This window comes from Brienomyrus brachyistius, unplaced genomic scaffold (assembly GCF_023856365.1).
Source record: "Brienomyrus brachyistius isolate T26 unplaced genomic scaffold, BBRACH_0.4 scaffold40, whole genome shotgun sequence".
In the NCBI taxonomy this organism is placed as follows: Eukaryota; Metazoa; Chordata; class Actinopteri; order Osteoglossiformes; family Mormyridae; genus Brienomyrus; species Brienomyrus brachyistius.
In genome coordinates, this window is record NW_026042315.1 from 1,260,979 (window position 1) to 1,282,901 (window position 21,923).

General features: G+C 44.7%; 1 non-coding gene across 1 annotated transcript; it reads left to right on the forward strand.

The window, feature by feature from the left end:
- Positions 1–8,150: 8,150 nt before the first annotated feature.
- On the forward strand, positions 8,151–8,233 carry trnal-uaa (transfer RNA leucine (anticodon UAA)). Its single transcript has one exon. It is a non-coding gene; the product is annotated as a tRNA-Leu (tRNA).
- The last annotated feature ends 13,690 nt before the right edge of the window (positions 8,234–21,923 follow it).

A 21,923-nucleotide genomic window follows, 5' to 3' on the forward strand; every position in this document is an offset into this window, starting at 1 on the left:
ACATTAGAACACAACGCATGAATATGAAGGGATCGTTTGCATTTGCAACCAACTCCTCCGCAAACCCCCCTGCGGAATACTGGCCGCGGACCGGGGTGGGAATCCCCAAGCTGGAAGACTGTACTGCGTCATGTTAACATTAGCTAGCTAGTTAGCATGGATACAGAGTGCACCGGACTAAAACTATAAAGTACGTATGGTATGATATAGTAAAACACTTATTAACTGGTAATGCACGTTAGCATTACGTTAAATGACAACTTTACCTGTTTCCAGAATAGCCTCCTACACGTTCGCCGAATGACAGCAGGCAGAAGGCGGCGCGTTTTTCAGAAACACACCGGAGTTAAACTTACGCCGCGTTATTTACCGGCACTTCTAACACCAACATTTGCAGCCATTAACTCATAGGTGGTAGTAACACTGAAATTACTTTCTCTGCGTCAAAATAAGGTAGCACTGTGATTTTGATACTTTATCATTTATACTTAACCGTACCTTCCTCCCATTCCTCCGTCTCTGCTTATTGACATTTAGGAGAGTGTCAGATATAAATTAACGATTCAAAATTATCAAACACTTAAGAGACAGACACAACACTGAAGAGATGACAAAGACACAGTTTGAAAAGTAAATATATGTTTTATTGTAAATGTTGATAAATGTATGATTGCATATAACTGTACCAACACATGACCAAAAGGTGGCAGTGTTTGTAGGGCGTATACTTTTGGCAGCACCCCCTATATAAGGGAATGTCTTTCTTGTTCTGTTATGTTTTACACTCACGAAGTGTGGAGTGTTGTACCTTAAGCGATGTGTCTGTTCGTGTGATTAATAAACTAGGTCGATAAAGGCTAAAGAGAAAAGTGGCTGTGCTCATCATTAGAATTATCATTCCGCTGTAAGAAGGCAAGGTTATGCGCTGTCGACGTAATTCTGCTAACAGTAAATCTCTTATCTTAACTTAGCCTATCTTATACGTTAACAGCCTATCTTATCATATGTTAACCTATCTTATATTTTAACTTAGCCTATCTTATTATATTTTAACTTAGCCAATCTTATGATATTTTAACTTAGCCTGTCTTATCATTTGTTAACTAATCTCATTATGTTTTAATTTATCTTATCTTAATCTATTTCATCTAAGCCTCTTATCCGATCCTATCTTATCCTATCCTATCTTATATCTATAATAATACTTAAACAACATCTCTACTATCCCTCCGTCCCCGGCCATAACCCTCAAGTCCATCACCAATGTCTCTGTCAGTCTTCCTACCCCGGCCATAACCCACAAGTCCGTCACCAGTAATGTCTCTGTCAGTCCTCCGTTTCCGGCCATAACCCATGAGTCCATCACCAGTAATGTCTCTGTCAGTCCTCCGTTTCCGGCCATAACCCATGAGTCCATGCATTCGTTGCAGGAGTTGCTGCTCGGCGGATTGCTGATGCTGCCCCTGGCCTCTCTCTGCTCGCAGGGCGCAGGAGCCGTTGCTGTCCGGACGACGGAGGAACTTCAGCTGTGGCCTCCTCCTCGTCGCTCCTTCTTCCTCCAGCGTGGGTAGCCTGTCCCTCCCGCTCCACGGACGAACCCTCTGGCCCCGGTGATTTTCTTCTCTTCCAGTCTGGACAGCCGGTTGTTAAAACAAGAAAAGATGATTGATATAACACATTTTATGCTCTAATTAAAATGCTCTAATAAAGTCTCTTAAGCCAGGGCTTTACCTTCGGCATGTCAGACACCCTCCGTGTCGATCGAGGCTTTTCCGTCTCTTCCTTCTTTATCACACCTTCCTTCGTTGATATTTTCACTTTAATTATGATTTTAATTTTAATCTTAACTATTTTGCTGTCGTTGTTCTCCATTGTGAAGACTCTCTTGAAAATACAAGCTTTACCTCAGATGATCGGAAGAAGTGTGAGAAGATAATTACATGTGATTCAAAAGTAATTAAGCTGTTGTCACGGACGCCTATTCGTACCATAACAGACGATGCGATCCTCTGCAGCTCGGCTTTCGGCCGCGTTCGGCTCCGACTGACCGGTCGTAGGTCCGATTCGGCTGTAAGCAGGTTGCCAACTCTGACGCATCTGGCGCGAGACTCGGGCTTTCAGACTCAAACGCACACAGCAATAAATCTTATGGAGAATCTCTATTAATCCATTTAAAACCTAAAACTGGCTACATCAAAAGTGTTTGGGCAGTTTGCAAATCCTGAAGACTATTTACAAGGTAACAAAACCGTTATATAAATGTGAATACGTGTGTAGACTTGTCTCGCCCTTTATTTTATATGCAAAAATCATAATATGCAGGGGGCACATAACTGGTGTGAAAGTACTTATTCGCTGTTTAAACCGATACGCGCGGTAATGTCTTGTAGCAGCGCAAATACGTGTTTATTTAATGTGCATTCGCGCTGTTATGACAAGAAATCATTGTGTATTTTAGCCTTCATGCCTGCAGAAATAAAAATTTGATACATAAATGTTAAGATGCACAGTAATTTTTTGTCATAACAGCGTGAAAGCACATAAAATAAATACGCATTTGCGCTGTTACAACAAGGAATTGCCACGAGTGTACGGGAATGCGTACTTGCGCACCACGCAGTTATGTGCTCTCCTTATCATATGTATAGTATATTGTACAATAAATGCTATAACAGTTAAGTTGTATTGTTGGGTCTTTTTTAATCATAATTTTCTTCCTTCATTCCTGCCGACAGTTGGGGCAGAGACTGTCATACGCTCTCGGTAACACTCACAGCCAGATGCCGCGCTACAGTGAAAGATTTACAAATGTGACAAAAGGTCTTCTATTTGTCCATTAATTCCTACATAGAGTTTTAATCCCGTTTACATGAAAAGCTGTACTTATTGTGTCCCTGACTATTCCAAATTTCTTTTTGCAGCAAACTGACAAACCGAATAAGCCCAGGACACTGGAAAATACTTGAAAAACATGGTAAAGTAGATTCCAGCATTTTCTGTCGTTACATTTGTATTAGAATTGTAACAAATGTCTTCGTTAGTATTATATTGTATTTTGCAGGATGTTCCTCAACAGATTGGTTCTGTGGACTGTGGTGCGTTCATGTTGATTGTTGTCACGGATCGGGGAAGCAGGAGCAGGAAGATGGAGAATCGGGAAACAAAGGATTTATTGGGGAAACCAGCTAGGAACACGGGGCAATAGAAGTAGCGACTTAAATGACAGGTCTGGGGAAACATATTTTGACGCGGAGTTAAATACGCGGAGCAGTGGACAAGCGCCCAAGACAACTGTAAGACAGACCACCTTGAATTGTTGGACGTAACACTTGTGATACAGAGAATGTATTGAAGTTTTTCCCCTCCCCTCCCTTTTATCAGTATGCACTCTGCATGGCCTTGGTGTGTCTTGAGTATTACAAAATGCACCATGAACTGTCTATATTATATATCTATATTATATTTTTATTTAGGCCATAATATGTGATCTTGATCTGTGGTTTTTCAGTGAGATGGAGGGATTTGACAAAAACATCCTTTTAGAAATGCGTGAGGAAGTAAGTTCTTTTCTTTTTGACAAGTAGTGTATCTGTCAGGTTTGTGACACAACAGAGAAATTAAATATTTTATTTCACTCCTCAGGGTCAAGACTCTGGTCTCCAGCTCACCGCTCTCTGTAATATTTCCATGGCCATGTTGTCCGATAGTATTATTGGATTTTTCTATACTATAGTTTTTTATGTTTAATTATTGCATGCTATATAAATTGTTATAATAGTTTATTTTTCCTTTTGATGTGTGTGTGCTTAAATGTATTAAATAGGAGTAATAGCAAATACAGTTTCCTCAGTAATGTATTTCATGAAATGATATTTTCCCAACAAAACCCATGTATGCATTCAAGTCTCTTATGGTTTGTACATAATATTTGCAACAATTGTAAATATTTTGCAGAATATGTACTACAAACCTCTCCAGTTGCAGCCGCACCCATATCCAAATTCATATATGATGTATTTGTATATGTGTGTTTCAACATTCCTAAAAACCCTTAGATTACATAATATATCCAAATGTAGGGAATTTCAGTATGAGTCCTGATGTATTATCCATAATGCTGTACTTGCCCTACACACGGTGAGTTTGTAATAGAATCTTAGCCAGTCATTACTGAGTAGTTGTCACGTGTTGAACTCGGCAATTAAAACCCGTTTTTGTAAAATGTCTCTCCTTTGTTACCTACAGTGAGGCTTTGGTTAACTGAAATACACATGGATTATATTTAAAAGCAAGACATTTTTATCCAAATCCACATTAATATGATGGGGAAAAACGTTATGGTCATATAGTAGTAATGACCTTGTAATGATGCTGCAAGGCTGTATCTCAGCTTCCCACATACAGGTGCATGACTGATTATACATTATAAGAGGCATGAATAAATAAAGCACATGAACACAGTAATCTCACCTGATCAGCAGCAAACCTTCCTTAATGATACAACGGTATTTAGTACTCAAACATTAATCGGCAGGGGGTGTAGTGTTCCTGTATATGCAACATACATGGCAAACATTAACTGAATAAATAGTTTGTCAGAACTGTATATGTGGAATTGGGTGCTTTTGATTGTGGTCACCGGGGACCCAAAGCATTTGTTTTTTTAAAAAAACTCATCAAAAGAGCAATTGAAAATATGATACTGAGTCATAAATAATTGGAATTTTTAAAAGCACCTGTGAGATATGACAAAAATATACACCAGAGAGAGATGGAATACCGCTTCCATCAAATTGACAGGTCGGGTCAAAAGGTCACTTGTGGGCGGGGCTTGTGTAGGCGGGGTTTGGTTGTGGTGGTACGATGTGACGTCACGGGAGTTGGATTTATTTATTATTTATTTATTATTTATTAAATGATTTATTATTTATTTTAAATTATTATTTATTATTTTAAATTATTATTTATTATGATTATAAATTATTTTTAATGATTTATTTAATTATTTTATTTTAAAATTATATTGAGGAGAGTGCTATATTGAGGAGAGTGCTTATGAGTGTGTGTGTTATTTTAATAAGTTATTATTTTGTCGGGCACAGCCGGGGCCGAGCGGGGGTGGGTTACCCGATGGAGCGTGAGCGTACGGCGTGTCTGGTGTTACGGTACCGCGGTAAGGTCCCGGGCTTTGGAGAATTAGCAAAGGCCTTAGAACCCTGTGTCTGGTGCGGTACTGCGCTAAGGTCCCCGCGGGCTCGGATAATCCTCGGAGAGAGCGATGCCGGAGAGCTGAGAGCCGTGCCGCGGCGCGAGTCTGATGCCGGAGAGCTGAGAGCCGTGCCGCGGCGCGAGTCTGATGCCGGAGAGCTGAGAGCCGTGCCGCTGCGCGAGTCTGTGACAAACTCTGAGAGACTGAGACTCTGGGAGAAAATTATAAAGTTGGAGCAAAGAATGAGAGGAGGAGGAGGTGGAGGGTCTGTCGTCCAATAAAAACGCTTGGCGCTAGTTTTGACAATGTATGTGTGTTTCTTCCTCACGCAGGCGTTTGTATTACATCAGCGTATGGTGCCACACTTTTGAAGGCCGTCTCTAACGACTTGGGCCATACATGCACCCCCAGTAAAATCAGTTTGAAGCTTTGTTTTCCGTATATGACCTCGCACAAGTACAGATATGAGTGCACCTGGTTAATTGCAATTAAATAATCTAGTAAAGACACGCAAGCGTATTACATCAGCGTATGGGGCCATACTTTTGAAGGTCGTCTCTATCGACTCGGGCCATACATCAAGTTGGACACCTCGGCTCCCAGTAAATCCTGTTTTTTCATACATGACAGTACAGATATGGGTTAACAGAGAAACGATATGACTGCACCTGGGGAGACCCTCGGCAGGCGGGGAGGGGGGCCTTTTCCTCCTAGGGTAGAGGCGCCAGGCCTTATCACCCGTACCACGCCCCCACCAGCGGGGAATATATGGAGCTTTGCGATGTATGGGGAACACTAATTCTTAAAAAAATACAGACATGTCCAGCACTCCCGAAATGAAAGATTCAGCCTCACCTTCTAAGACTCAGCAGGAGCAGGAGACCGTTATGCAGCCTCCGGGGGCTCCTAGGACGATTGATACGGCAAGTAGACGGGTACCTATGATGTGCCCGTCAGAAGACCCGAGAGCTACCTGGGAGCTGCCCAACGGGGATAAACTGGTCTGCCTCTTTGACAACGCTGCGGAGGATCTGCGCGTCTTTCAGGTCATCGGAGACGGCCCAGACCCCACGAAAGACGACCCTTATCAGGTGTTTTTTTCTGAAACGGAATGGGGAAACTTGAAGACTGTCGTTGCTCCGTTGATGGAGGAGACCCCCGACCCCGACATTCAGGTGGATAATGGAAGAATGGAGATGTACTATAGAGATGCTCGTAAACAACGTAGCACCTTTATGAAGTGGGACGCGACCGGGGAGCTGGACAAGAGAATGCTGAATATATGGCAGCGGCCTAAATGCGACTGTTTTGGGCTGCTGATACCGTTTGTGATTTGGATGCGGGTGATTAAAGAAAAGTCCGGTTACTTCCAAGCGATGTTTAAGGAGAGTCGGGGGCGTAAGGAGATGCAAGAGTTGAAAAAACCTACGCAGTAAGGATCACCCCCACCCCTCTCCCCCTCACCCACCGTCGCTATATAAAGTGCACTCCGTTACAACCCCTTTCACAAACATCAACAACATCATGGCAGCATCACCAAATTATAGCAACAGTGTGTTCTCCGACGACGAAAGCGGGGACAATGAGGCTACAACTGCAACACCGGCCTCTGATCCTGGAGAGGACTCTCCGGCGCCTGAGATCTGCACGCTTCTCTCCAGACCGGCTCTCTGCCGTGGGATGCTGGCTTGTATTAAGGCTATGATAGTGGGCCTTTTAGCCTCAGTCATCAGGAAACATCAAGAGAGAAACTGCTACGGTTGTGAAGTGGGGCACCCCAGTCAGAGACAACACCCTTGTTTGTTTCCCCCAGGTAGAAATTACTTTTACATACACTTTGACTCTGTGTTGCGTGACCTCTGGACCGACCGGCTGACACCCGCCTTGACCCACGTTCTGTCGACCCTGGGCATCGGAGCGGCCGTCGGCAGGTTGGAGGGGGCAGTGGAAGCTATCCTGTACGATCTGCATGAGGCCCGCGACGGCATGCTGGAAATCAGTCGACTGGAACAAGATCTGTTTGAACAGAACCCCTCCCTGCTTCTTCCAGCAGCTCCTGGAAGAAGAATTTCTGACTCGTTGGGAGGCCTGAGAGTAAAACAAAAGCATCTTGTGATGGGGAACGGTATCGGGAGACTCTTACGGCGGTTTATGTTAAATGTTTTTTTAGAAAAAGTTAGTCCACTGTTGATGCATGCTATTGATAAAAACAAGAAAAGCGATTGTGGGGATAGGGATGATCATGCTTGTTGCTGCTTTCATAGAGTGTTATTTGAGATTGCTCAAGTCGGAGAAAATTATCAGCGGGGGATGGATTTACTGACTCAGCTGATGGCAGAGGGAGAAAGACAATCCCCCGAAAGTCTCATACGCGCCTGTCTATCTTGTATCCCCGACAATGAATTTGACTGTAATCACATTTTTGTATTTTACGCTTTAATAGTAGATGTAGTTGCCTATAAATTTCATGATAACCAGCCTATCGATGTTAATCAGTTGCTTTCTACTCTGCATACATGTATCGTTGAAAAAGCCACTATATCCACCTTAATGCATGTGACATCGCTAATCTTCCTCAACAACTGTCACGGGTGTAACTAATTGTATACCTGCATTTTTAAAATATATATCTTTCACTAATTGTATACCAGTATTTTTTAAATATATCTTAAAAATGTATCTTTCACAAATTGTATACCAGCATTTTTTAAATGTATCTTTCACAAATTGTATACCAGCATTTTTTAAATGTATCTTTCACAAATTGTATACCTGCATTTTTAAAATGTAACTTTCACGAAATGTATACTAACATTTTTAAAATATATATCTTTCACTAATTATATACTAATAAAAAAAAAAAAATTTAAATTATAATAATAATAAAAAAAATTAAAAACTTGAATACCAGTGTCTTTGTAAATAATAGACAAATATGTTGAGCAGGGTGGCCGAGTGGTTAAGGCGTTGGACTTAAAATCCAATGGACATATGTCCGCGTGGGTTCGATCCCCACCCCAGCTAATCTCTTTTGTAAAATAATAATAATAATACACAATATTAAATAATACACAAACTCTACACAATATGGGTTAAATACAGAAAAGAAAAACAGAATTTCACTGATGTTCACTCAGTCTGTTAACATCCCCCCCTCCACAGACAGCTATAAAACGGCACTTCGCCGCTCTCTCCCACTCACTGTGTGTGAAGCATGTCTGTTGCCAAGACTACAGCTCGCGTCTTGAGCCGTTCGTACTATGACCCCAGCCAGCCGGGGTCATACGGGGGTTTCTCCAGACTGAAGAGAGGGGTGGGGGGAAAAGTGAGTAGTGATGACATCAGAGACTGGCTGTCTATGCAAGACAGTTATACTTTACATAAACCGGTTAAAAAGAATTTCCCCAGGAACAGAGTGTTTGTTCCGAGAGCCATGTATCAGTGGCAGGCCGATTTATGCGACATGCAAGGGCTGGCCAAATACAACGAGGGGTTAAAATACCTCCTTACGGTGATTGATGTTTTTTCTAAAAAAGCCTACGCGCGTGCTATAAGAAACAAGACTGGGGAAGCTGTAAAGGAGGCCTTTGATTCTATTTTAACCGAGGGGGGCGTCCCCCTCAAGCTACAGACGGATGCCGGTAAGGAGTTTTTAAATGGGACTTTTCAGAAACTTTTAAAAACTCATAAAATCACCCATTTCACTACGGCTAGTGAACTTAAAGCTTCCGTCGTAGAGAGATTTAATCGAACGTTAAAAGAGAGGATGTACAGGTACTTTACGGCTAAAAACACTCGGCGATATGTGGACGTGTTGGACGATCTATTAAAGGGGTACAACCAGTCATTTCACAGCGCTATTAAAATGAAACCTTCCGAGGTCACGCTCGATAATGCTCATCTAGTATTTGATAATCTATACGGCCCTCTGAAGAAAAAAAGCACACGGCCACGTTTTAAGTTTAACATAGGGGACACCGTGAGAGTCTCCAAGCACAGTCAGATATTTGACAAAAAGTACGAGCAGACATTCACCGATGAGTACTTTGTCATATGCGACCGTGTGCCCAGATCCCCGCCGGTGTATAAATTGAGGGACGTGCGCGGCGAAATACTAGAGGGGACATTCTATGAAGCGGAGCTGCAGAAAATCAAAATATCTCCAAGACACACGTTCAAGGTCGAGAAGGTTATAGGCTCAAAGACCGACAGAAAGGGGAAAAAGTGGATTTTAGTACATTGGCAGGGTTGGCCCTCGAGGTTCGATTCGTGGATACCGCGGTCGGACTTGATACAGGTTTAATTTTTTAATAGAAAAGAGGGGGGGAAAATGGAGGATCGCCCCTCTTTTTACCTCACGCTGCCGTCAAACTCTTGTCTCTCCATCTTCCCCGATAACCAGAGTTCGGATTACACTGTGATGTTATCGCGACCTATAGAGCTACGGGGGCCTTACGAGGTAGCGCTGGCTGAAATCATGTATTGTTACACGTGGCGAAATATCACATACCCGGAAAATAGTTTTGAATTGCGGGATACGGAGGCGGAGGCAAAGAGAGAGGCCGATCCTTTAGTGGATCTGCCTTTCCTTTTTCCTCGGAAAATTAAAGTCGGCTATTATGAATCTCTGAAACAGATTGTGACAGAGATCAACGCTACGTTAAAAAAATTAGGTAGTGAAGTTTCCTTCTCATACAACGAGATTACGCGAAGGGTTAATATAACGGGAAACCATAAGTACAAGATCCAATTTAAACCTACTCTGGCCTACATGCTGGGCTTTGAGCCGGGTCACTGGTATAACCTAGGAGGAGGTAGCGGGTCGACCTCACCCTACCCGGCCGACATTCACGCGGGATTCTACAATATGTACGTCTACTGTAACATCGTGGAACCGCAGCACGTGGGGGAATTTGTAGTCCCGCTCCTCAGAACCGTTAAAATAGACGGTGCGTTCGGCGACGTGGTCACTTTGCCGTTCCACAAGCTGCACTACGTACCGGTGAACAAGCAGAGCCTGCAGAATTTGCATATTGAGATAAAGAACGATCAGAATACTCTGATTAATTTCTCCTACGGAAAAACGATCGTCAAGCTACACTTTCGCCCCGTTTAAAAACAAAACAAGAGAAAGCGCACATGGTGGTGGTGGTGGGGGGAGCATGGCGTACCACAATCCTCAGAGATTTATTTCGTATTACACCAGTCAGGCGGGACATGGGCTCCCCGGTTTTGCGGGGGGCCCAGTGATGTACGGGCGTGGCTTGGGCTCCATGCTCAGTAGGGCTTTTAGATTTGTTTTACCCTTTCTTAAGCGTGGGGTCGATATAGCGAAACCTCATTTGAAATCGGCGGTCAAAGGAAAGGATTGGATCTTGCCAGCTCTGTAGTCAGCGGCCGTTTTACAAACACAGCTGACCCCAAGCAGGAAGGGTCGGGTCTGCTGTTCCTCTCTCGGAGGAGGAGGGGGAGTAGAACGAGAGCCCAGGCCCCTCTACCTCAGCACCAAGGTCATCGGAGAAAAAAAAATAAACTTGGCAGAGCCGTGAGGATTCCCAAGTCTCGACAGGCTAAGAGAAACAGGAAACCCCCCGGGGACATATTTTAAGAGAGAGAGAGAAAACACCAAGTAATCAAGAATGGCTCTAGCTCACCGCCTCTCAGCAGAATGCACCAAATCTGAGCTAGATCTATTTGCGGCCCCTATGACGCAATTATCCATAGATCAGACCAATTATGTAGAAATCAACCCATTAAATTCCATTACCGATCAGGATGTTTTGGATTTCCTAATACCGGGGTCGGGCAATTTCTATCTGGACCTCAACTCTACACTGCTATATCTAAGGCTCAGGATCGTTAGGGCCGATGGAGCCCCCCTGGTTGACGCCGACCCCTGTGGTATTATACAGTACCCGCTAAACAGCATATTCTCCCAGCTGGATGTGAGTCTGAACGACGTCCTGATCAGTTCTTCGTCGGCCACGCACCCCTATAGGTCATTCATAGAGACCCTGCTCAATTTTTCTACGGATACGCTAGAGAGTCAGTTTTCGACAGGGCTCTGGTACAAAGACGTCGGAGCCGATTTGGATAGCGTGGACGTCTCCGCGCAGGGCCCTAATGTGGGGTTGCAGAAGCGAGCGGCCTTCTGTAGAAACTCTAGGGAATTTTCTGTAATGGGCCCTATACACGCAGATATTTTTTTCAGTGAACGGATGCTGTTAAACAACGTGGATATACGCTTAAAGTTTGTAAAGGCTAAAAGCGACTTTAGCCTCATGTGTAGAAATGACACCGATTACGAGCTGAAAATACTGAGGGCCAGCCTGTTTGTGAAAAAAGTGGAGGTCTCCCCGGCGGTGTCACTGGGTCACGCGGCCGCTCTCCTGAAAGCAAACGCCCTGTACCCTATAAGCAGGGTAGTCGTTAAAAATTATACGCTGCCCGCGCAATCGCGGGTCTGCCCGCAGGATTACCTCTTCCTGGGCAACTTATCGCGCTACATCGTTTTGGGGATCGTGGACCACGCGGCGTTCGTGGGCACGCGAAACCGAAACCCGTTCAGGTTTCAGCATTGTGACCTGGAATTTCTGAGCCTCTCCGTCAACGGCCGACACATACCCAGCAAACCGTTCCAGCCCGATTTTAACGCGAGGCAGTCGGTCAGAGAGTTTTACAACCTTTTCCTGGCTACAAACAGGCATTTAAGGGATTCGCCGTTATGCATTAACCGCGAGGATTTTGAAAACGGATACTCGCTATTTGCTCTCAATCTCTCCCGAGACGACGAGCTGGACGGCGGTACCCTGTCACCCGCCATCAGCGGCACGTGCCGTCTGGATTTAAGGTTCAGAGCCCCGCTACCTCGAACCATGAGTCTCATCGTCTACGCCTGCTTCGACAGCGTGATTGAAATAAACGCCAAGAGACAGGTTTTGGTGGACTTTTAATCATCATCATGAACACTCACCAGCTGGAATGCCTTTTACGCCCCCTGCTAGGGGATGCTTTTGGAGGCGTGTGGCCTAGCGATTTATTACCCGCCCGCATAGAGACCAGGCCCGCTTTTCTGGTCGCAAACACGCATGACCAGAATAGAGAGGGTGAACACTGGATCGGGATAATTTTGGAGCCCCAAGAGGGCAAAGCCTCCTTCTTTGATTCTTACGGTTATCCCCCCGATTCCCCTTACTACCCAAAGAGTTTTATGCGCTTCTTGGGGATGCACGCTACCGAAATAAGGTATAATACGCGTCAAGTTCAACCCGACTTTTCTTCCACGTGCGGGGCCCACGTCGCCTTTTTCCTCTACCACCGCTTCAAGGGCCTTTCATTTCAAGAGACTATGATGTTGTACTCTGACGACTTGAGGAAAAACGACGCTCTAGTATCCAAGTTTATCAAGAAATATCACAAGTGTATTAGCCGTGTTAATGCTGATAAACTTTCAAAGCTGCAAAATGTATGTTCCTTTAGATGTTCCTATTTAAAGATTGTTATGGTTGTTAGATTAATGATGGGGGAAAAAATAAAAAAAATGTTATGGTTGTTATATTAATGTTGGGGTAAAAAAAAAATAAAAAAATTGTTAGGGTTGTTAGGTTAATGTCGGGGGAAAAAATAAAAACGTGACACCTTTTATTCAATAAATTTAACATTTTATTAACAGCTGCGTTACAGGCGTTTAAATTTTTTTTTTCCACACGTATATAAAACACTTAATCACTGTAATCTATCCACGGATCATAAGGAGTACCCTTTAAAGGCCATATACGATATTCAGGGGAGGAATCGCGCTGCGTGTGAGGGGTTCCCACGAGCGGGGGTGGCGAGTCGTCCGCAATACGTTTTCTACGTCTCCCGAGCTTCTGTTTCACAGGAGGGGAGGAGGGTAGCGGGGGACCCCTTCCACCGTAATCTTTAAGATGGCTTAGGGCTTTCCTGGCTTGGATGTTACCCACGCTCGTGAGGGGTATGTTTAATTCGGATATCACGTTTAAAAAGGGTTCCCAGCCTTTAGGATATTCGACGGTGTGGGATTTAGGCTGTGATAAAGTTTTCATCAAATCTAAAATATGGGAACCTTTAAAGGGTCTATCTCTGATGATGAGTTCACCCGACTGGGTCCAACGTACCGCCCCGTCGGAATCGAGCAGTTTCTGCATGATGTACCCCACGTTCTTTCTAGCTCTGGGAGCCACTTGCTGGACAACTTCCTGTACAGATTTGTCCCTAGTCGCGCCGCCGCTGTCAGGCTGTCTCCCCTCCTCCTCCTCCTCCTCCGTTTTTTCTTTCCGCTCAGTAAGGACAATTTCTCGCTCCTGATGTTCCTGTTTCCGGACTAGATTCAGATACCTCTGTAGCAATTGATCGTATCTCTTTACTTTTTCATGCACATTCATACCCGGCTGATTTATTAAACCGAGCATCTGCTTTTCAAGTTCACCCAGGGCCGATTCGCCGATGGTATGCGGGGTCACCCTCTGGGTCAGCGTACGCAGTTGATGGGGGGTCAGCATGAACATTTTTTTCACTTCGCTCATGTTGGTAAAAAGCTAATTAGCCGTCTTACCGGCAAACAGGCTTGTGACGAATGGCAGAGCCACTGATAAGAGCGGTAGTAAGAATCCTCCTCTTTGAAGCACTGCCTTGCGTTTCCTAGCAACGCTGTTTTTCTTACAGGCGAAAAGTTTAATCAGTCTTTTCTGTTTCTTCAGCTTGTTAAATTGAGCTACGGTTAAAGGTATACGGCCTCTTATGAGATTGAGACAGATTTCGGAGAGAGCCAAAATTATGTCATTAGATGGGTCAGCCGTAAGAATCTTTTTACGTTTCACCCCCCTCGTCCTCTGTAAAACTTTAAGGGTCGGCAGGTGTTTCCTGAGATGATCGGACATAGCTTAGTAGTGATAAATCAATGGCTCGCCGGTAGAAAGACGACGGGTAGCGACCCCGGTAATAATCCGGTCCTGAGTCGGAACTCTTCTGGGCACGTGGCTCTCAAATCGACCAATAAATAACCGTGGGGTGGCCCTGTCGCCTCTTGATAAGAATCTAGAAAAAACTTTTTCTGCCAAGGAAACATTTGCTGAGCTAAAACTTTGATTTGCATTCTGTCTCGCACATTCTTAAACAGACAATAATAAGTAGTATTTAGGGCTATAGTCCTGCTGTACTTGCCCTGGTGAAATACGTTCTGCACCAGGTAGATGACCGAGATTTGTCGGTGGTGTCTGAACCTCGTGAAAGCTTCTGCCACGAGTTTGTTTTCGGACGCGCTGTCCATCAAATCATCGATGATTATCAAGGAGCCTGAGGGGAAGCGTTCCTCGTCCTCCCAGCTTTTAGGAAGCCCTTGTATAAATTCAATTTCGGTGATCCGATCGCGCAGTTCATCATACAGCGGCTGATGGGAAGCGAAACACCACACAATTTTTTTAACGGGGGCCCCTATGAAACAGTGACTCTGATTTAAAAGCATTTCTTTAGTGAAATAGGTTTTCCCCGAAGAACTCGCCCCTGCGATTATAGCCGTAAACGGCAATTCTAAACGGTGATCAAAGTCCACCTCTCTCACGCCGCTACCCATCATCTTGCAAAAAAACACTGATGAAATGGGAAATACTGCCCTAATCTTTTAAATCTTTCCTCGTGCAGACACACACACACACACACACACACGCACACACACACACACACACACACACACGTGCAAACTGGTGCTGCAGGGGTGTCAGCTTTCACAGACACAGAGTGCGGGGGTGAAAGTTTTAATAGAAACTCTTGTGATAAATGTACAACACATTTCAGTACACAAGTTTGAAAATAAAAACATACACAAGTTACATTTTAAAAACAACTTTAGAAAAACTTTTCAGTTTAAAACATTTGTACATCTTTGATTAAAAAAAACATCTTTAGAAAAACTTTTCAGTTTAAAACATTTGCACATCTTTGGAAAAACTTTTCAGTTTAAAACATTTGTACATCTTTGATTTTTAAAAAACATCTTACTATGAACATTTTAAAACAGTTGTACATCTTTGATTTTTAAAAAACATCTTTGGAAAAACTTTTCAGTTTAAAACATTTGTACATCTTTGATTTTTAAAAAACATCTTTGGAAAAACTTTTCAGTTTAAAACATTTGTACATCTTTGATTAAAAAAAACATCTTTGGAAAAACTTTTCAGTTAAAAACATTTGTACATCTTTGATTTTTAAAAAACATCTTACTATGAACATTTTAAAACAGTTGTACATCTTTGATTTTTAAAAAACATCTTTGGAAAAACTTTTCAGTTTAAAACAAATGAACATGTTTGAAAAAACTTTAACAGGTTTTTAAAGACCATGCTGCTAGTTTTACATTTCAGTAACCAAAAGGCAGAGTTTCCCCGCTAGTCAGCAATCTGCATTTGTCGTAGACGACCCTGACCTTTTTATCTAGAGGCCTATTAAACAGGCGAAAACTTTTCATGTCGCGTTCGATTTTGTTATAGTGGGGATATTCCTACAGCCTCCGATGTAGTTTTCAATCAATCCGATCATACTGTCAAAGTTTACCTTTTGACAGGTTTCGTAATTTAGAGTTATACCCTTACATTTCATTTGTGTTTTCCCGTTGTTGAGTCGGTAACAGTAACTTTTTGGTCCCAGCGCACCCCACGAAGCAATGTATTCGTCTGGGGCTAATTCGGACGTCAGCTCGCCCAGGTAATTGCCTAAGGTCGGCTCATATTCACCAGGCCTGCTTATGTACACGATGCTGTCGGTGTCGTGATACAGCACCCTCCGCCCCAATTTTTCCAGTTCTTTGTAAAGCGTCAACCGGCCCCACGCGGTAGTTTGACAGGCTATGAATATGTTAGTCTTTCCCGGCGGCACTTTGTAGGAAGACTTGTAACGCCAGCGGATGAGGGCGACCTCGTCGTTGACAAACGCGAAGCTGGAAATCTCATACAGGTCCGAGCAGAAAAAATTAAAAAACTCCCCCGGGTCAGACACTAAGCATGTCTGGAGCATGTTGCTCCTCTGCGCCAGTTTACCCCACAGGGAGTTAAGCAGAAGTTTGGACACCTGCCTCTTCCCCTCGTTAGACACTATCTTATCGGGCTCCAATTCGATCCCCTCACGCTCGAGATAGTTTTTTATGTACCCCCTGCGACCCTCGTCATCGGTCGCGTCGTCGGGGTAGCCCGAAGCCTGCTGCTTCACTTTGAGAAAGGTTTTAATGTAATCTCTAAACAGCTCCCCGCTGGTCTGGGGAAAATGCCACACTTCGTGCACCTTCACGACCGAATAGCCCCTCTCTAAAGCCAGATTGACCTCCGCTGAGACCCAGACACCTGTTAGCTCCCGCTCTGCGTCGGAATGCCCGCAGGTCCCCTCCTGTCTGTTCTCGATCGCGCATGTCCTGCAGAGGGTAAACACTAGTTTCCCATTTGGCAGTCTGCTGGGTAGGACGGGGAAAAACAGCTCGCGGGGGGTGTTGACCGTGGCTTTGATCAGGCCAAAGTATTCATTCAGAGGCTTAAAATTCGAATGAATGATTTCAGGGTGCCCCACGGGGAATTCACATTTAGCCAGAGTGTACGGGTACCGCGACGTGAAATCCACGTAGTGGACGCGCTCTTGCCCCGTGACGTCGTAACGCAGGCGAATCGCCGACGTCCGACCCCCAAACAGCGCTTCTCGCGGCCTTAGGGGCTCAGGGGGCTCGAAGTCTGACAGGAAACGCTGTACCTGTGGGTCGTGAGTTTTAGCGTGAGCCCATTCGTGTTCCCAGATAGATTCCACGTTCATATTAAACTCTTGCCGCAACGCCTCGAGTTTTTCCCTTGTTTTAACATACAGGGCACTGAAGCTCTCGCGGGTCAGGGGGCAGATATCGTGTTCGTTGTTGCAGGTAGGACAGCCGTGAAACTGACAACCTAGAAACTCGAAAGCCCATTTCTCTCCCTCTATCTCGGCGTATCCGTCTAGGTGAAAGCGCCCCACACGCACTTCACCCCCGCGCAGCGCGTGTCGAATTTCGATGCCGCGCGTGCGCCCTATGAATTCCAGCCACTGGATGGACACGTTCGAATAACTTTTGTATTGCCTCCTGTAATCCCATACATCCGGGATCGCGATCGTATCTCTGGGGAGGAAATTTGTCCTGTAAACCAACAACGCGGCCGAAGCGATGGTGGCCGCTGAGAAGGGATCGCATCCCGTGAGCGTTTTAAATTCCCGCAGGAAGCGCAAGCAGCCCTCTCTCAGAATCTCCACGTCGTTTTTACAGTAAGCGATCATCTCTTTGTGAAAATTAAAGGTCTGGTGCTTTACACTGTCGTACCATTGATAAAACTTGTCGCGTTCTTTGCCGGACATTTGATCGGGCCCAAATTGATCGGGAGGGGGGTAGGGCCCCACGTAACTAAAGTTTTCCATGTCTGTGAAATGATGCGGAAAATAGCCTTTTCGCATCTGAGTCGAGCATCCCATCGCATCGGGGATTTTTCTCAAAGGCATGCTTAGAAAGGAGTGACTGTCGATGTACCTTTGCTCAAACACGCTGTCCAGGATGAGGATGATTTTATTCCCCTGTGACACCACACGCGGTTCCACGCCTTCCTTCACCATCGCGTTCAGTACGATGTAATTATCGAATGCCTTTCCGTAGTGACTAATGAAACAGACGCCTCTATAGAAGGGCGCCCTGAAATGTCTGAGAAACTGTAGCGCGCAGTCGGGCCCCTCGGCGGTCATTGTCTCGTTCTGATCGGAGATGGCGCACACGTAAACCGGGATATGGGTACCCGACCTCTGAGATGTTTCAAAATCAAAAAACACATATTCGGGGGCCTTTTTACTCCCCTCACCCCTTTCGGGGGCCTTTTTACTCCCCTCACCCCTTTCGGCCCGTTCCCCTCTGTTAGGCTTCTCGGGAGGATTTAGATAGCAGAGATGTGGGGTGGATATGTCTGATTCTGGTGTGTGGAGTTTAGCGTCGCAGATATTACATTTTACTGCTTTACATGAGTGCGGTTTTGGGTTCTCGGGACTTTGGTAGTATCTGACCCCGCAAGCTTTGCATTTTCTGAACTTGTCACAGGGGCTAGCAAGCTCCCCACTAACTGGGCAGACCCGCGGCGTACGGTGACGCTCAAAGCATGTGTCATTTAAGCATCTGAAATTACACCGCTCACACAGTATCGCCGGTGTGCTTTCACCTTCTTTGCAATTAGTCTGACAGACGCTGCAGAACTTTTCGCACCGATGACTGTGAGGCGAGTCGAACCCTTTGAAACAGCTCGTGCAAACGTAGCCCACCCCTAAGAACCCCTTTACGCTTTTAATGCCGTAAAAATGCTGATTGTGTAAAAAGAAATACACCACCCGTCTACCGTCGGTAGGTGTGGGTGTCTGGTAAATTTGGAGATTGTTTGAATAAGGTTGTTGATAATACACCACTGCTTTGCAATCAATGATTTTCTCGAAAATGATAATGTCATTCAACGCGACTGTGTGGTCGGGGCTGAATCCCGCTTTCTCCTGTAACTCCAGGCCGAGCTTTTCAGCCTCGGCGTCAGCCAAGTTTTCGTGCAGCAGATGCACCAAGTTTATGGCGAAACACGCGTTGGTGTTGTTATTAATGATAAACATGTGTCTGGCTTTTTTAGAAATTATTTCTGAAGCTAACATGGTCTGTAGTTTACGTTTGTTCCCGCCGCCGCGTGGGATATTTATTACGTCTACGATTACTTCTAGGTTGGAATCGTTTAAAATCTCTTGATTAGACTGCACCAGGCGATCCAGCAGTTGCTGCAAGTCTGTCAGCTCCCCCTCCCCATACCGTACAATTTGCGACAGCTCGTCGTTTAAAAAGTCAGCGCGCAGGGTGACCTGTATATAAGCTCCCCATGCGGCGTAAGGTACCGCCTCATTCACAATATTTTGAAACCCCTCGATTACATTTTCATAGTACTCGCGGAAATTGCCTTCGTTTCTAGGATGGGGGATATTTAGAATCCGTCTAATCTGTACGTTATTGAATCTGCGCCGATGAATGACCCCGTCAGGCTGGGGGTCACCGATACCACCGCCACCTTCCTGTTCAACATTTTCAAATTGTCCCAGCCCCAATTCATTTTCAATCTCCTCAGCATCGAGAAGAAATTCTGCGTCTGACAAGGCCTCCCACAATTCAGCATCTGCGGGGGACCATGCGACCTCGTCGCTGGGGGGGAGCCCCCCTTCTGCTTCAGAGCCCCTTTCATTTAACATGCTTCTTAATGTCTCTAGGGATGGGAGAAAACAGGGCTCTTGGGCCACTGTTTCATCGGCCGCCGCGGGTGGCGAGTCGTGTTGAGCAGAGTAATCCTCATCATTTTCATTATTAGCATTGTTGATAATGTCTATTTCATTTAATAAGGCTTCGGGTATAGCCGGTGGTGGTGATGCTCCGTCCATACCTGTTGATTCAGGTCTCTTGTAGATTTTCTCTTGACCGGTCAGCGCACTCTCTCTCTCTTGTACATAGAATAAACAGAGAATACCTATTATTAGAATGTTAATTTAATTTGATTTAATTAATTAGCATTTTTATCACGCTAATAAAAGAGATAATATACTCACCGGGTAAGGCCTGGATGAAACTTGTGGCTCTTTGGCTGGCAGGAAGGGTAAGACCTCGAAGATACTTGTGCCTCTGCCCTAGGAGGAATAGGCCCCCCCGCTCGCCGCAATATCAACCGGGTGCAGTCATATCGTTTCTCTGTTAACCCATATCTGTACTGTCATGTATGAAAAAACAGGATTTACTGGGAGCCGAGGTGTCCAACTTGATGTATGGCCCGAGTCGATAGAGACGACCTTCAAAAGTATGGCCCCATACGCTGATGTAATACGCTTGCGTGTCTTTACTAGATTATTTAATTGCAATTAACCAGGTGCACTCATATCTGTACTTGTGCGAGGTCATATACGGAAAACAAAGCTTCAAACTGATTTTACTGGGGGTGCATGTATGGCCCAAGTCGTTAGAGACGGCCTTCAAAAGTGTGGCACCATACGCTGATGTAATACAAACGCCTGCGTGAGGAAGAAACACACATACATTGTCAAAACTAGCGCCAAGCGTTTTTATTGGACGACAGACCCTCCACCTCCTCCTCCTCTCATTCTTTGCTCCAACTTTATAATTTTCTCCCAGAGTCTCAGTCTCTCAGAGTTTGTCACAGACTCGCGCAGCGGCACGGCTCTCAGCTCTCCGGCATCAGACTCGCGCCGCGGCACGGCTCTCAGCTCTCCGGCATCAGACTCGCGCCGCGGCACGGCTCTCAGCTCTCCGGCATCGCTCTCTCCGAGGATTATCCGAGCCCGCGGGGACCTTAGCGCAGTACCGCACCAGACACAGGGTTCTAAGGCCTTTGCTAATTCTCCAAAGCCCGGGACCTTACCGCGGTACCGTAACACCAGACACGCCGTACGCTCACGCTCCATCGGGTAACCCACCCCCGCTCGGCCCCGGCTGTGCCCGACAAAATAATAACTTATTAAAATAACACACACACTCATAAGCACTCTCCTCAATATAGCACTCTCCTCAATATAATTTTAAAATAAAATAATTAAATAAATCATTAAAAATAATTTATAATCATAATAAATAATAATTTAAAATAATAAATAATAATTTAAAATAAATAATAAATCATTTAATAAATAATAAATAAATAATAAATAAATCCAACTCCCGTGACGTCACATCGTACCACCACAACCAAACCCCGCCTACACAAGCCCCGCCCACAAGTGACCTTTTGACCCGACCTGTCAATTTGATGGAAGCGGTATTCCATCTCTCTCTCTTACACCTCTAGAGTCTTTGCAGCCCCCAGTTGGTTGGATGAGAGTTAACATCTCTGTAGATAGACAAGATGTTCCAGACAAGGCGTCAGGCAAAATCTCTCATTTTAACCATTTTATTTAGATAATTCATACTAAAGCTCTTGATTTGGATTGGATTGGAAAAGCCCTTTATTGCTGATGCAATATACCATGGCACCAGTCGCAAGTACCGGTGAAGAGCAGGCCATCAACCGACCTTACATATACACAGACATCACAGTTTGATAGATTATTTAGATTATTTCTTACAGATTAGTATGAAGTCTCTCCTGTGTTGAATTTGGTACATCAGAGTGACCAAGGATAATTCCTCCTGTTTAATATAATAATATTAAATATTAAGTTGTAAGTGATATGGTCGGGTTACTGACACAGGGCCAGTTTCTTTGCTAAATCTAACATGACAAGTGGAACATTCCGTCTTTCTCTCTCAATCCAAGTCTTCTCTCTAAACCAGCAAACTTACAATCATTTAACCGTAATTTCCGAACTCGACTCCATCTTCTCAGTATGTCATTTACCTTCATCTTCACCTAGTTTACAGTAACACTATCTGACGCTACAATACTGTAAGAGAGGAACACTTTTCCCCAATGATGCAGGTTTGTGACTCGACTATACTGGGCACCAGGTATAAGAAACAGCTCACAACAGAAGTATAGCAATAAGCCTTTATTACCAGGATTCCACAATTCAGTGTCCCTGACCCAATAAGTGAATAGAGCACCCAGGCAACACCGCAACCCCCCACACAATGACCTCAGCACAGCAATCTCTAAAACACTTGGGAAAACACTTCACACTCAGCTAAAAC